This window comes from Lissotriton helveticus, chromosome 1_2, assembly GCF_964261635.1.
Source record: "Lissotriton helveticus chromosome 1_2, aLisHel1.1, whole genome shotgun sequence".
NCBI classification, from domain to species: domain Eukaryota; kingdom Metazoa; phylum Chordata; class Amphibia; order Caudata; family Salamandridae; genus Lissotriton; species Lissotriton helveticus.
The window spans coordinates 338,741,686-338,755,804 of NC_136058.1; the positions used below are offsets into that span (position 1 = coordinate 338,741,686).

The 14,119-nt window shown below is 42.9% G+C and overlaps 4 non-coding genes across 4 annotated transcripts; all 4 read left to right on the top strand.

Annotated features, from left to right (window-relative positions):
• Positions 1–11,771: 11,771 nt before the first annotated feature.
• Positions 11,772–11,844, top strand: TRNAA-AGC (transfer RNA alanine (anticodon AGC)). Its single transcript has one exon. It is a non-coding gene; the product is annotated as a tRNA-Ala (tRNA).
• A 351-nt stretch (positions 11,845–12,195) lies between these two features.
• On the top strand, positions 12,196–12,268 carry TRNAK-CUU (transfer RNA lysine (anticodon CUU)). Its single transcript has one exon. It is a non-coding gene; the product is annotated as a tRNA-Lys (tRNA).
• A 345-nt stretch (positions 12,269–12,613) lies between these two features.
• On the top strand, positions 12,614–12,686 carry TRNAA-AGC (transfer RNA alanine (anticodon AGC)). The gene has a single exon. It is a non-coding gene; the product is annotated as a tRNA-Ala (tRNA).
• Positions 12,687–13,451: 765 nt separating this feature from the next.
• Positions 13,452–13,524, top strand: TRNAA-AGC (transfer RNA alanine (anticodon AGC)). The gene has a single exon. It is a non-coding gene; the product is annotated as a tRNA-Ala (tRNA).
• The last annotated feature ends 595 nt before the right edge of the window (positions 13,525–14,119 follow it).

Sequence of the window (14,119 nt, forward strand, 5' to 3'; positions counted from 1 at the left end):
ATCAGTTTGCATACTACTTTAAAGAGAGAGCCCGGCTAGCTCAGTCGGTAGAGCATGAGACTCTTAATCTCAGCGTTGTTGGTTCAAGCCCCACGTTGGGCGAAAACGAGTCATTTTTGCAGGATTATTGCATTGGATCTCATAATATGGCAATTAATCTTGCATTAGACATGCAATAACTCCCAAAAATTGTATATCTTTGGTTTCCCATTGGTGGGAAATGTAACTTCAAGATTAGGTAGGGCATTAGTCAGCGATATTACTCCTATTCAAGTACTAAACAGGCCAACCTGAACTGTAAAACATCCCCTAAGTGGAGGTAAGGCATCAGTTAGGAGTGAACTGAACACTCATGTAATGGGCAATTTGACGTCAAATAAAGTGTCGTAGGCATTAACATTACTTTTGAAATGTTATTCTGAGGGAGAACACAGGGGAATTAGCTCAAATGGTAGTGCGCTCGCTTAGCATGCGAGAGGTAGAGGGATCGATGCCCGCATTCTCCATTCTAAAATGTACATACATTTTATTTTTAACTTGTCATTGCCAAGCTTGTTGCATAGTAAGAACAGATAAATCACAGATGGCTTTCATATATGGTCACATCATAACAACTAAAGGGGTTTTATCAAAAGGGTTTAGGTATTCGTTAGCTTGTGAGAGCAATTTGAGTTCTTATGCAATCTCACAATGACATTTCCACAACTTCCATTTCAATTTTGTCTCATTTTACTTGACACTCTGTCCACTGAGGGATCTATAAATGATAAGTTCCTTGAAAAACAAGAGTTGAGGAATATCCAGGAACTGGTTTTCTTAATGAAAAATGATCAGTTTGCATAATATTTTAAGGAGGGAGCCCGGCTAGCTCAGTCGGTAGAGCATGAGATTCTTAATCTCAGGGTCGTATGTTCGAGCCCCACGTTGGGCGAAAAGGAGTAATTTTTGCAGGATTATTGCATTGGATCTCATAATATGGCAATTAATCTTGCATTAGACATGCAATAACTCCCAAAAATTGTATATCTTTGGTTTCCCATTGGTGGGAAATGTAACTTCAAGATTAGGTAGGGCATTAGTCTAGATTAACATACAGCGATATTACTCCTATTCAAGTACTAAACAGGCCAACCTGAACTGTAAAACATCCCCTAAGTGGAGGTAAGGCATCAGTTAAGAGTGAACTGAACACTCATGTAATGGGCAATTTGACGTCAAATAAAGTGTGGTAGGCATTAACATTACTTTTGAAATGTTATTCTGAGGTGAGGTTCCGTGACGATTTGAACCCGTGTTTTTAACATTGTCGCAAATACATAATTTTGGTATCAGTGAACCGCAAATGATCCATTTAGTATATCCTGGTGTTTTCGCTATGCTACGAGCAAGAGCACTCCTGTTACAAACACATTTCTGTTCTACCCATGGCATCCATCTTAGAACACGGAAGCCATTTTGTATTCCTTGCCCTCACATAGTCAATGGACACGCAATGACCTCTTTTCAATTAAGGACACGTAGGCTTTAGCCGGCGATTCACCTTGCTAGTGACACGTGCACCTTAGGCCAGGAACGCTGTGGCAGCATGACTCGGCAAAAGTTGTCTTCCCCGCCTGAGGTCAGTCCTGCTATACTGGTTCTTGTGTCCGTTGGCCTGATCATGATTAGGCGGCCGAAGCTGGTAACCTTGCCCATTTATGACCCACAAACATCTCTTATCCTACTGTTCTATCTTCTACACCTGGCTCTGCTCCTTTCCTTCTGGGCTTTTATTAGGGGGAGGTAACGAAATTTACGATGAGTCGGTCCGGGTCTTGAATGAAAAGTTGACATGGGATTATGATGGAATAGTGAGAACCCCTCGTTTGTAATGTTTTGACATCAGATATTGTTGACGATTCCTGTGCAACGCCAAATATTTATTGTTTAAGATACAAAGGTTTTGGAATGTGCTAACATGTAAGGAATTTGCCTGAAGCCCAATATTCAGTATATAAGGAACAACCCTCTTTGTACAAATTGAACAGGCTCCTAGATACTGCCCATGTGTAGTTTCTGTGACTTCTGTATCCCTGCAGTAATAAACCTTTGGTCTTTGACGCCACCATCGAGAAGCCCGTGTTTCTGTTTGTTTGTGCACCGAGGCAGGTAGAACTCCGGGGTCTTCGGGTGTTATCCCTGACACCTCTGGACAGAACCAAAAAAAGTCCAGAACTCCAATTGGCGCCCAACGTGGGGCGACGTCATTCGGTACTGGTCCAAAAGCCTGAAGAGTTCGAGAAGCTTCGTGTGAAGATTTCAGAGGGAGGCGCCCCACTTCATCGATCCCGGCATATCGCAAAAGTGGCCCGACGTTCTCTTCCACGAGGGTTCCCGTTCAGACGGCTACAGTGGTTCGTTGCCTTGACCGTCGCCCTGTCTTGGACCCGAGGTGCAGTCCTTAAGTACGGCGAGACGTGACGGGTTTCTCCTTGGTGACGTCTTCAGTGCCTCAGTTAAGTATTAAGTGGTTGATAGTTGATTACTTCGCGAGGGTTGTTTCTGTTTCGATAATCCTTTTAGTTCTTGGTTTCGGTTCGGTTTCATAAGATTGTCGCTGGTTATTCTGGTTACGATAATCATTCAGTTCAGTTCGGGTATCGATACGTTTGTCTGTTCTGGTAGGCCTAAGTTCTTGGTTCGAGTGCGCACCTTTCTTTTGGTTTGTGTTTTATCTGTTTTGTGTTCCGGATTATAAAATGGTAAGTCGGAAAAATTGTATGTTGTCTTGTTTCAGTTGCAACAGTGATTCCCAGTTGGAGGACTCGTGTTCGGTTCCTCCGATTGGAACTCCCCTTTATGATCTATATTGCAAATTTGGTGTAGGCCCTATCTCTTATAACGAGGTATGGATCCACTACACAGAGAAAGATGGTGTCCTTAGTTGGCCACTGCATGGTAGTTTTGAACCTCAAGTTCTTGATAATTTAGAAACGAAATTATTCAAGAAGAAAGCCCGGCCGGCAATGTTTGATTCTTTCCGTTATTGGCGAAAAGAATCTAAACAGAGAGAAATTAAAAAGTTGAAGAAAGAACAGAAAGAGCAAGAGTTGACTTTAGAACAGTCTGCTAAGCAGCTGCAACTCAACGAGTCTGAGAAGGCAATGGAGGTGGCCAATAGAGAGCGTAATTTAGCGATAGACAAGTGCTATCCTGCTTTGCCATCGAGTACAGCTAAGATAGTAGAGGACCCTGAAAAGGATACCCTGTTGTCTTACTTGTTACGATCACCCCCACCGTATGCACAGGGTGCTACGGCTCCACCTATACCGAATGTTCAATTTCCGGTTGCTGGACAACCTGGTGTTCCTGCTCCTCTGAATCAAGTTCCTGTACCTCCTGTGGTCAATATTAATGTTCCTTCGGCACCCCCTCTTCCAGGGTTGCCGGCTTCTTTACCTATGCCTATATCGCTCACACCTGCTGTTTCACAAGCTGTTTTGCCCGCTACTCCTACTGTTCCTGATCTATCTGTTCCAACTGCTACTCTATTTACTGCTTCTGCTAATATTATGACTCCACTTTCTGTTCGTCGGAGAATCACTGATTCTGTCTCTAATATTCTATCTCCCTTCTATAGAACTCTGATTAAGACTCCTACCTCTGACTCTGTACAGAGACGTAGTCAGCTTCCCAGTAGTGAAGAAAGAGGAATATTAGATTCCACTGCTCTTAGATGGGTTTCGAAAGTTGGAAGATATAATGTACAAGATGTACTAGATACATTTATGCAATGGAATGAACCGACACAACGATATGTGTTTGATGAAATGTGCTTCCTTCTACGTGAGGAATTGGAAGAGGATGACCCTGAATCAAATCTAGAAGAATTAATTAATGTTCAGAAAGAATTTGCTGCAGGTATGATAGTTGGTCAAAATATAAAAGAAGTGATGGAACTGATTTTAAGTTATAGGAATGACCCATCCCTTCGTTCATCGAGGGAGTTAGAGAAACGTAGTACGAAACAAAATCGTCAATACCCAATGAGAGAGGTTCCACCAATTTGGCGTGAAGCTGTGCAAGCTGATGCAAACCTTGGTATTGCAGCCGCTCCAGCCCAATTCCAGAGAGTATGGATACATATTCCATGGAAGCGAGCTGAAGTATTAGCAGTGAAACAGGCCTTGCCAGATCCGCGTAAAAATCCTGCAGGATACTACAAAGAGTTGGCTCAGACAGTTGACGCTTGTGTATTAAATCTTGCTGACATAGATCTGCTATTTGGTAATGTAGTACCGCAACCAATTTGGGCTAAAATCCGTAAAGAGAATCATCCAGTTGCCCTAGGTGGTGATTGGGCAGCTATAATTGCAGCGGATGGTCAACAAATAGGTGGTTCTAAACCTGAACCCTTAATTGCTAATTTGCCCGGTAGAATAATCGACTTAATGAAAACCCTAATGCCAGCATTACGCGTTAACTGGGACAAATTGTCAGCGTGTAAACAGAAGAAAGACGAAAGCGTCTCTGACTTTTTCACAAGATTCGAGGAGACTTTCGTGGATCATAGTGGTCAGGATATGAGCACAGAAGGAGGCCAGAGATTATTTGTTGATAAATTTGTGCACAATTTGTTGCCAGAACTTAGTGGTAAATTAAAGAATTCCGAAAGTGCGTGGGCTGTCTCTACGACTGCGCAAATACTTGCAACTGCCCAGTACTATGAAAATAGGGATAAAGAGGAGAAAGTAAAATCAGATAAAAAGACGAAAGATTTAAAAACTAAAGTTCTTTTACAGCAAGCATATCCGCCTCGCACGAATCAGACTAATACACAGCAAGGGTCATATCAAAGAACGGATTATAATTCTCAGAGGCCACAATACCAATGGAATCAGTGTGCTTATTGCAAAATGGAAGGCCATTATAAGACTGAGTGTCCGGTACGGGCACAAAATAATGCTGCGGCAGCTCAGAGAGGTCGTGGTAGTTCTATGCAAAACTCTAGAGGTCGAGGAAGAGGTGCTATGCCTCCACAGACAAGTGATCGCCCTTCTAATCATTTCGATCAGCAAAATGGACAATCTGCTCAACAGAATAGGTCTCAACAGTATCATGTTGAAGACTACTATGAAGCTAGTGAGGAAGTTCAGCCAAGGGAGTACTAGGACAGCCATGGACAAAGAGAGGGAGTAGTATCAGTTCCAGTAGATCAGAGTGGGCCTTATGTCGCAGTAGCAACATCAGGTATAGTCGAACCGTTTCTGTTGGATACTGGTGCAGCAAAAAGTTCTATCATACGTGCGAAACTCCCTGGCGCACCTTTGTCTGGCTCAACAAACGTTTCAGTAGGTTTTTCAGGCGCCCCTGTTCACAACCCTGTTTCTGGTCCTTTGTCTATTTCTGTTGGACCCTGCCACTTGAAAGCTCCCCTGATTTTGACGACAGGTTGTAATGAAAATCTGCTTGGTTTAGACTTGTTAAAACGCCTATATGCGACATTGTACTGTTCTCCAGAAGGAGTACAGCTTACGTTGGGTAAAAGAATCATCTCTCCAATGTACTTGTCGATGGATGCACTCCCACCAGAGCTGCGTTCACTCCCTGATACTCTTTGGGCGACTGGTCCTAATGATGTAGGTCTTTTAGAAATCCCACCATATGTAGTAACTTCGAAAGCGAATGTAAAATTTCCACGAATTCCACAATACAGAATCTCTAGTGAAGGTGAGCGTGCGCTCCTACTGATAGTACAAGATCTGATCAAGAAAGACGTTGTAGAAGAGACTAGAGGTAATGTCTGTAATAGTCCTGTACTGCCTATTCTGAAACGAACTGACCCAACAAAGCCTCCAGTATATAGGTTTGTAATTGATCTTAGAGAGGTTAATAAAATTGTGATTCCGCAGTTTCCTGTGGTTCCAGACATTACTGCATTGTTAACGTTGATTCCTGCTACAGCAGCATGGTTTTCGGTTGTTGACCTGAAAAATGCCTTTTTCAGCATTCCGATAGCCAAGGAAAGCAGAGATATCTTCGGTTTCTCTCTAGGAGGACGAAGCTTCAGGTTTAAACGCGCTCCACAAGGTTATTGTGAAAGCCCATCCATTTACAGTCAAGCATTAAAAAGCCAGTTAGATTCCTTTGTACTTCCTCCTGGTTCTGCTTTGGTACAATATGTCGATGATCTTCTAGTGGCTGCCGATGACAAGGAAACTTGCAAAACAGCTACAATTTCTTTATTGCATCATTTGTCAAGTTTGAATCACAAAGTGTCACCTTCAAAAATGCAATACTGTTGCCAAGAAGTGACCTACCTAGGTCATCTCTTGTCAAAGGAGGGAAGGAAGTTGACCCCAGAGAGAATAAAAGCAATTACACAGATGAATGTTCCTAGCACGCAGAGAGAAGTACGTGCCTTTTTAGGTATTACCTCATATTGTAGGCAATGGATCCCAAATTTTTCTCTTTTGGCGAAACCGTTGGTAGCTTTGACTGGGAAAAATGTTCCGAGTCCAGTGCCATGGTCTGCCGAATGTCAGGAGAGTTTTTCTGAGTTACGAAATGCACTGTGTTCAGCTCCTGTATTGGGTACACCCGATTACAGTAAGCCATTCACGCTCTATGTCCATGAGAGAGAAGGTTGTGCGTTGAGTGTTTTGACACAGAAATTTGGTGATAAACAACGCCCGTGTGCGTATTTCTCATCAACGTTAGATCCGGTAGCTAGAGCGTTGCCTAGTTGCTTGAGAGCTACAGCCGCAGCTGCAGCCTCCATTCGACAATCTGCTGGTTTAGTAATGAACAACATGCTAGTGGTTATGGTTCCTCATGCTGTGGATACACTCATGAACCGAACCAAGACGCAGCACCTTACCAGTGCTAGATTATCAGGTTACGAACTGACATTGCTAGCGAGTCATATTCAGATCAAAAGATGCAATGTATTGAATCCAGCAACATTGTTGCCGACTAGTCAAGAGTCGAGTGATTCCGAACCACACGACTGTTGTTTCAGAACTGAGGAAGAAACAAAAGGACGAATTGATTTAAAAGACACTCCATTATCAGATCCAGATGGTACGTTGTATGTTGATGGGTCTTGCTTCAAATTGGAGAATGGTGACGTGACTGCTGCTTATGCAGTAACGACCTTGAGTACGATTGTGGAGACTGCGAGAGTGAGTCAGAATTCTGCCCAGGCTGCAGAATTGATCGCGCTAACAAGAGCGTGCGTTTTAGCTAAGGGAAAGAGAGTGAATGTGTTCACAGATAGTCAGTACGCGTTCGGCGTGGCCCATAGTTTTGGCCGTTTGTGGAAAGAGAGAGGTTTCATTACGTCCCATGGGACTAAGATCCAACATGGTCAGCTAGTTAATGACTTGTTGGAATCTCTAACCTTGCCGACTGAAGTTGCGATTGTGAAATGCAGTGCTCATAAAGCAATCACGGATGATGTTGGTCGTGGGAATGCTTTTGCCGATGAGACTGCAAAACAGACAGCTAGAAATATGATGAGTAGAATGTATGTTGCAACGTCTGCAAGATGGATTTCTGAGTCTGGAATGTGTGAAGACACAGTGGAAAGCGTGAAAGAAATTCAGAAAGAGGCGACTGAGGAGGAAAAGCTTGCATGGAAAGAGAGCACGGGTAAATTGGACTCGAGTGGGTGTTGGATTGACTTGTCGGAACAACAGCGTTGGATGTTGCCTGATGCGTATGTGCTTGCAGTAGTAACGATGGCACATGGAACAGCGCACATCAGTTCAAAAGGGATTTGTAAGATGTTGGCTCCGGTCTGGAAGAATGATGGGATTAGTAAGTGTGCAGAGAGAGTGGTGAGAAATTGTATGGTATGCTTGATGCATAATCCTGGCAAGGGAATCCCCACACCTGCAGGTCACTTCGCTCCTCCTTCCTGCCCCTTTGAAGTAATTCAGTTAGACTTCATTCATATGGATCGTTGCAACAATTTAAAATACGTCCTAGTGGTAGTTTGTGCTTTCTCCAGATGGATCGAAGCATACCCGCTAAAGGACAATACTGCTTTGTCCACTGCCAAAATCCTCCTTAAAGAATACTTCCCCAGATTCGGAATGCCACGGATTGTATGGTCAGATAACGGAAGTGAGTTCGTAGGGAAAGTTATGCAGAGTGTGTGTGCCGGCCTAGGGATTAGACAAAAGTTTCATAGTGCGAATCATCCCCAGTCCGCGGGTTTAGTTGAGGGTTACAATGGCACCCTTAAACTGAAACTTGCTAAGATGCAAGCGTCCACGGGTTTGCCCTGGCCAGACGCACTGCCTTTGGCTTTGTTATCAACAAGAGCAACTGTACATTCTAGAGTAGGGCTTAGTCCATATGAAATAATTTTTGGTCGTCCTGCAAATGTTTGGGGGGTACCTAGACCGAAAGAATTTAAGCAGCTGGAATACCCAATGTTAATTGATTACCTTTTCGACTTGACTGCTAAATTGAGCCTTATTCACCAACAGGTTTTCGATGCATTGCCAAAGCCACCGGAGAGTCCAGGTCATCAGCTGAAACCTGGAGATCAAGTAGTCATTAGAAACTTTGCAAGAACGAAAAATCTTCAGCCCAGATTCGTTGGCCCCTTCCAAGTCTTATTGGCAACGAGAACTGCTATTCGTGTGGCCGGACGGAAGAATTGGATCCATACGACACACGTCAAACGTGTGCCTCTGCCACTTCCTTACGACAACTGGGTAAAGAAAGGAATCGGTACCTCTGAAACAGAACAAGTCCCCAGGTTCATACCTTTCAGTGATGCAGAACTGATCACGGATACATCAAACTCTGACTCTCCTCCTGAAACTGCTCTTTTAAACCCTGAACATTTGCCATCTGCACCAAAAGAACATTTGCCATCTGCAAACGTGAACATTGCAACGTCGGCTGAAAATACATTGTTTCCAGATCAGACAGCTCCTGCAAAACTGAGATACAATTTGCGGCCTCGCAATATGGACAAATAAAGCAGGAAACTGCCTATTTTCACATTTGAATTTGTGGTACCTTGCCTCCAGCCAGGAAGTTTGCTATTATTTTGTTGTTTTAAATTTTGCCTTGCCGTCTGGGTAGCCGTAGGGTCGTGGCTGTGTGCTTAGTTGAATCTGCGGGGGTCAGACACAAGGTCGATCTTTCTGTTAGTTCTGGGAACTCCCAGGGCTGATAGAGGCATTTTCATCTACGTACACATCATCAGTGGTCACGAGCGGATTATAGAAGATGGAGCTTCCTGAGCTGCAACGAAAGAATGTAATTTATGTTCGCAGAAATAGACTGTACAGAATACTTCACAGCAAATGCTTTCTAATGCAATGTGCAGTTACATTTTTAATTGTTTTGATAACGTTGGTGGGTGGAATCATCTTTGGTGTACATTTGATTTTTATGCCGATAACTACAGTACCTCCCCTTGATCCTACTACTTCTACGGTTTCTTCTATACATTCTTTTCACTCGTTTCCTGAACACGAACAAGCTCGACGCTCAGAATTTATTAACAATACATTTGTACAGCTCTTGCATCAACACCAACTGGTAGTTAATACTACAGACTGCTGGGTGTGTGGCTTGATACCTCACACTATGGATAAAGGCATTCCCTATCTAGTCTTGCCTTTTAGCTATAATGGATCATTTCAGGCCTTTCAGACCATTTTTTCATATGCCCTTGAGACCTATCCTCCGCGTCCGCCACGGTCCACTAAATACAACTCAGCCAACAAAGCTTTAGTCCAGGGAATTATTGACATGATTAAAGACGTCAATAATACTCCATCTTACCCTAGAAATGAATTACGGGTGTATTTGAGTTGGAACTCTACCGAGTATCGCCTTAGTTTGGGAGAAAGCAAGCGTAAAAGCTCCACTTCAGTTTGGGTCGTGCCTCACCGAGGTCAGGTCTGTTTGCAAGGAAATGGGAGAAATCTGAGAACTCAGCTAGGGAGGAGTGAGTGCGTTGAGACTTACGTATTTCCGTCTAACTCCTCCCCTGCCTTCCTTACTGCTAGGGGTACTTACTTCATCTGTCAAGACAGAGCGTATACATGGCTGCCTGCTGACTTCTCAGGATCATGTTATATTGCTCGATTGTTACCTCCGACATACACTGCTTCTTCAAATTATCATAAGACCAGAGTAGCAAGAGGTGTCTTCAGCAAGGAAGATACCGCTGGTCAGGAAGCTGGAGACTTCTTCAAAGGTTTCCTTCCGTTTTGGGGGCCTATGGCCAATAGTAGAAATCTACGTCAACTAACACGGGTAGTTGAATCTACTATTACAGAAACTGCTGGTGCCCTTAGTAACTTAACAGCTGAGCTTCAGGCGGATCGTCTCATGACGTTGCAGAACCGAATGGTTCTAGACGTAATACTTGCAGATCGAGGTGGGGTATGCAGAATGATCCAATCGAGCTGCTGTGTTTTTATTCCCAATAATGCTCCAACTGTCTATGAAGCGATCTCTAAGCTACACAAGATTTCCGACTCCATACACGTAGACAAGGGAAACTGGTCCTTCATGGAGTGGTTTTGGACTCTGGTATCAGCGTGGGGATGGAAGTTTCTGATGGTCATTGGTGTCATCCTAGTATTTCTGTTCTCGTGCTGCCTTATTATCCAATGTGGTCCCGCTCTGTGTAGTCTCTGTGCTGCAACCTGTTTCAGAAAACCACCTGCATTTGGAGAAAAGGTACGAGACAAGATGATGATGCAACAACATGTCACTGACCTAATGAGCATAGAGTTAGATTCTGATATAGACTGAGTAATTGCCTATGTAAGGGCAAAAGGAGGGTCTGAGGTTCCGTGACGATTTGAACCCGTGTTTTTAACATTGTCGCAAATACATAATTTTGGTATCAGTGAACCGCAAATGATCCATTTAGTATATCCTGGTGTTTTCGCTATGCTACGAGCAAGAGCACTCCTGTTACAAACACATTTCTGTTCTACCCATGGCATCCATCTTAGAACACGGAAGCCATTTTGTATTCCTTGCCCTCACATAGTCAATGGACACGCAATGACCTCTTTTCAATTAAGGACACGTAGGCTTTAGCCGGCGATTCACCTTGCTAGTGACACGTGCACCTTAGGCCAGGAACGCTGTGGCAGCATGACTCGGCAAAAGTTGTCTTCCCCCCCTGAGGTCAGTCCTGCTATACTGGTTCTTGTGTCCGTTGGCCTGATCATGATTAGGCGGCCGAAGCTGGTAACCTTGCCCATTTATGACCCACAAACATCTCTTATCCTACTGTTCTATCTTCTACACCTGGCTCTGCTCCTTTCCTTCTGGGCTTTTATTAGGGGGAGGTAACGAAATTTACGATGAGGCGGTCCGGGTCTTGAATGAAAAGTTGACATGGGATTATGATGGAATAGTGGGAACCCCTCGTTCGTAATGTTTTGACATCAGATATTGTTGACGATTCCTGTGCAACGCCAAATATTTATTGTTTAAGATACAAAGGTTTTGGAATGTGCTAACATGTAAGGAATTTGCCTGAAGCCCAATATTCAGTATATAAGGAACAACCCTCTTTGTACAAATTGAACAGGCTCCTAGATACTGCCCATGTGTAGTTTCTGTGACTTCTGTATCCCTGCAGTAATAAACCTTTGGTCTTTGACGCCACCATCGAGAAGCCCGTGTTTCTGTTTGTTTGTGCACCGAGGCAGGTAGAACTCCGGGGTCTTCGGGTGTTATCCCTGACACCTCTGGACAGAACCAAAAAAAGTCCAGAACTCCAGAGGGAGCACACAGGGGAATTAGCTCAAATGGTAGAGCGCTCGCTTAGCATGCGAGAGGTAGCGGGATCGATGCCCGCATTCTCCATTCTAAAATGTACATACATTTTATTTTTAACTTGTCATTGCCAAGCTTGTTGCATAGTAAGAACAGATAAATCACAGATGGCTTTCATATATGGTCACATCATAACAACTAAAGGGGTTTTATCAAAAGGGTTTAGGTATTCGTTAGCTTGTGAGAGCAATTTGAGTTCGTATGCAATCTCACAATGACATTTCCACAACTTCCATTTCAATTTTGTCTCATTTACTTGACACTCTGTCCACTGAGGGATCTATAAATGATAAGTTCCTTGAAAAACAAGACTTGAGGAATATCCAGGAACTGGTTTTCTTAATGAAAAACGATCAGTTTGCATACTACTTTAAAGAGGGAGCCCGGCTAGCTCAGTCGGTAGAGCATGAGACTCTTAATCTCAGGGTCGTAGGTTCAAGCCCCACGTTGGGCGAAAACAAGTAATTTTTTTCAGGATTATTGCATTGGATCTCATAATATGGCAATTAATCTTGCATTAGACATGCAATAACTCCCAAAAATTGTATATCTTTGGTTTCCCATTGGTGGGAAATGTAACTTCAAGATTAGGTAGGGCATTAGTCTAGATTAACATACAGCGATATTACTCCTATTCAAGTACTAAACAGGCCAACCTGAACTGTAAAACATCCCCTAAGTGGAGGTAAGGCATCAGTTAGGAGTGAACTGAACACTCATGTAATGGGCAATTTGATGTCAAATAAAGTGTGGTAGGCATTCACATTACTTTTGAAATGTTATACTGAGGGAGCACACAGGGGAATTAGCTCAAATGGTAGAGCGCTCGCTTAGCATGCGAGAGGTAGCGGGATCGATGCCCGCATTCTCCATTCTAAAATGTACATATATTTTATTTTTAACTTGTCATTGCCAAGCTTGTTGCATAGTAAGAACAGATAAATCACAGATGGCTTTCATATATGGTCACATCATAACAACTAAAGGGGTTTTATCTAAAGGGTTTAGGTATTCGTTAGCTTGTGAGAGCAATTTGAGTTCTTATGCAATCTCACAATGACATTTCCACAACTTCCATTTCAATTTTGTCTCATTTTACTTGGCACTCTGTCCACTGAGGGATCTATAAATGATAAGTTCCTTGAAAAACGAGAGTTGAGGAATATCCAGGAACTGGTTTTCTTAATGAAAAACGATCAGTTTGCATACTACTTTAAAGAGGGAGCCCGGCTAGCTCAGTCGGTAGAGCATGAAACTCTTAATCTCAGGGTCGTGGGAGCCCCACGTTGGGCGAAAACAAGTAATTTTTGCAGGATTATTGCATTGGATCTCATAATATGGCAATTAATCTTGCATTAGACATGCAATAACTCCCAAAAATTGTATATCTTTGGTTTCCCATTGGTGGGAAATGTAACTTCAAGATTAGGTAGGGCATTAGTCTAGATTAACATACAGCGATATTACTCCTATTCAAGTACTAAACAGGCCAACCTGAACTGTAAAACATCCCCTAAGTGGAGGTAAGGCATCAGTTAGGAGTGAACTGAACACTCATGTAATGGGCAATTTGACGTCAAATAAAGTGTGGTAGGCATTAGCATTACTTTTGAAATGTTACTTTGAGGGAGCACACAGGGGAATTAGCTCAAATGGTAGAGCGCTCGCTTAGCATGCGAGAGGTAGCGGGATCGATGCCCGCATTCTCCATTCTAAAATGTACATACATTTTATTTTTAACTTGTCATTGCCAAGCTTGTTGCATAGTAAGAACAGATAAATCACAGATGGCTTTCATATATGGTCACATCATAACAACTAAAGGGGTTTTATCAAAAGGGTTTAGGTATTCGTTAGCTTGTGAGAGCAATTTGAGTTTGTATGCAATCTCACAATGACATTTCCACAACTTCCATTTCAATTTTGTCTCATTTACTTGACACTCTGTCCACTGAGGGATCTATAAATGATAAGTTCCTTGAAAAACAAGAGTTGAGGAATATCCAGGAACTGGTTTTCTTAATGAAAAACGATCAGTTTGCATAATACTTTAAAGAGGGAGCCCGGCTAGCTCAGTCGGTAGAGCATGAGACTCTTAATCTCAGGGTCGTGGGTAAGAGCCCCACGTTGGGCGAAAACAAGTAATTTTTTTCAGGATTATTGCATTGGATCTCATAATATGGCAATTAATCTTGCATTAGACATGCAATAACTCCCAAAAATTGTATATCTTTGGTTTCCCATTGGTGGGAAATGTAACTTCAAGATTAGGTAGGGCATTAGTCTAGATTAACATACAGCGATA